General features: G+C 40.3%; 1 protein-coding gene across 3 annotated transcripts in view; it reads right to left on the bottom strand.

The window, feature by feature from the left end:
* Positions 1 to 2,726, bottom strand: part of Nim1k (NIM1 serine/threonine protein kinase) — a 60,063-nt gene that overhangs the window by 44,180 nt on the left and 13,157 nt on the right. The gene's annotated exons all lie outside the window — the stretch shown is intronic.

The raw sequence follows: 2,726 nt of genomic DNA, 5'->3' as shown, positions 1-2,726 counted from the left end.
TTTTTTTTTTTTTTTTTTTTGTATACAAAACAGCCACTGAAAGAGAGAAGATGAGAGATTGGGGAAAGGACTAGGGACCCTGCTGAGCATCCTATTTTAAATCAAGTTTGAGTCACAACAGAGCCATGCAGAAGCCATGTCACAGGCTGAATCTCGTCCTACGATTTAAGGATATGGAGGGGTTTATTTAGGGCCCCCAGATGAGTGTGGTTAAAAATGCCCATTGGAGCCTGGCTGGCCACGTGCAAAACCTGGAGGGACTTGGCAGCAGAAACAGAGGTAAAAAGTGGGCGTGCCACCTTCAGTGATAGAAACCCAAGAAATCTAAGTGCCTTTGGAAGCTTCTCTTTTCCTTTCACCCAATCTTGTCAATTCTTCTACTTCATACCACCCTGATCCTGTTACATAATCATGCCACAGATGTTCTCCAGGGGGCAGGACTGGATTCCACAATAGGTAGAGAAATGCACTTGCTTTAGAGAATCAGAAAACCATTAGGCAATAAAAGTCTTAAGATACTTTGATAATTGATGAATGTTTTTCAATGCATCTAAATTATCATATTTTAAAAAAGTGTAGTTTGGGTTTACTAGACTTACGTTATGTTTAGTATGTAAATATCCCCAATGGTCCATGTTGTAAAGGCTGACTTTCCAGGGAGGTGCTATGGTGGTGTGGCAGAAAGTTGAAGAGATAGGGCTTAATGGGAGATCCCCTGGTCTCTGGGGATAGGCCCTTGAAGTGGACTGTGGGACCCTGTTCCCTTCCTTTTTCCTCTGACCATGAAGCACATCACTTTGCTCCACCACGTGCTCCCTTCTATCATGTGCTGCCTTACCACAAGCACAAAAGCAATAGGGCCAATAGATCATGGATTAGAACCTCTAAAACTATGAGCCAAAATGAGCCTCTTTTAAAATAAGTTGAATTTCCTGTATTTGTCACAATAACAGAATGCTGATTAGCACAGTTACTTTTGCTTGGATTTTGAATTGTATGTGAAGCATGATAAAGGGTATGGCCGCTAACAGTTTTGGGTTTTGCTTTGTTTTGTTTCAAAGCTGAAGATGAATCCAAGATGTCACATATGCTAAATACACACTCTACCTTTAAGCTATATCCTCAGTCTGCCCTCTAAAAATCTTAATCTTACAGGCCTCCTATTTTTCCACCTTGTCAAGCTCAACTTGATTCTCAGGAAACCACCTGTGTAATATTATTCCAAACTGCAAGATTTTACCATATGACTGCTTAAAATCCTGCATTAAAATGACTAGAGGATAAAATTTTATTCCTAATGCATGCTTGTCTTGGTCACTTTCCTTGTCGCCGGAACAAAACCTCGACACCTACCACTTAAAGAGGTTTACTTTGGCACGTAGTTTGTAAAAGTTTCAGTCTACACTCCACGGGCTCTAAGCTAGAAAGGATATGGGGGAAGGTCTGCCAAGGAAAGCGCTTCATCGTGGCGGCCAAGAAACAGAGGGAGATACATCCTGCCAGGTCAGCCTGCAGTAACCCGCCTATTCCAATCATGCCCCACCTCCTAAAATCACATTTAGCTACAGGGTTCTATAATTCAATCATCCTTCCAAAACTCTGGCTATGAGCACATGAGGGTTGGGAGGGAGTATCCAGATATAAACCATTACAAAAATCTAAGAAGCCATTCAGATGTGATTCTTCATTTTACTTTTAGGTTTATCTTTCATCTCCTCTGCTCCCACCTGTTCCCCTTATACTTGAAGTCCTTAAACATTCCATGAAGTTTCATGAGTCTATTTCTTGGTACATGGCATTTTCGATACCTGGACTGGAATGGGTTATTCCCTTCTGAGCATTTCAATCCTGTATCATGCCATTGTAATTTTTTCTTGGACTCCCTTAAGTCCATGATAATCTCAGAGTATTTTGTGTACCCTTCTGTTGAAAACTGAGGAATTTTTAAAAATTTGTATATGTTGTCTACCTGTCATGACAATGAGACCAGTGAAGGCCGAGATGATGTTTTATTTATCTCTAATAGTGGCTAACACATCATAGGTACTAAGTACATGTTTGTGGGACTGATGAATGAATGAATGAATTAATAAATACAAGTTTTACTTTGTTGCTAAGCACAAACAATAGTCTAAATTATTGCTTTTCAAGAATAATTTCAGGCCAGAGACATAGCTCAGCGGTGCAGCACCTGTCTGGCAAGCGCGAGGCCCTGGGTTGATTCCCAGTATCAAACAAATAAACACCGAGATTAATTTCATTCTTTTTCTTAGTTCAACCATCTAATAGTTGAAATTTTATTATTAGAATCCAGCTCAAATACTCTCTTCTCACCTCTGGAGCTCTCTGACACTGTTTTCTACTAGCACCTTCCAACTCTGTCTGGTGTTTGAGTTGCATGATCACATGCTTGTCCTGCCTCCTCTACTGCGGGTTTCTATGGAACAGGTCTTCAATCTTATTTATTTCAGGATTCTGGGTACCCAGTAGCTAAAAAAAGTCCATAAACCCTGGCTGAATTGACTTGAATTGTACAGATATTTTTTTTTTTATTGAGTTTACTGGTACATTTAGGGATACAGTACAGTTACATTCATTGTTGGGATCATGTACCTTTACATGGCAAGTCTTGATTCTCATTTTTTTCCCCTTACCTCTGCCCTCCCTTCACCCCCTCCTCCCCTCCCCATCTACAAACACTTTATTTTCATCTTTTCATTCTCTCA

This window comes from Fukomys damarensis, unplaced genomic scaffold (genome assembly GCF_012274545.1).
Source record: "Fukomys damarensis isolate Sample0158 unplaced genomic scaffold, DMR_v1.0_HiC HiC_scaffold_1, whole genome shotgun sequence".
Classification (NCBI taxonomy): domain Eukaryota; kingdom Metazoa; phylum Chordata; class Mammalia; order Rodentia; family Bathyergidae; genus Fukomys; species Fukomys damarensis.
This window is presented reverse-complemented; position numbering and strand designations above follow the sequence as displayed.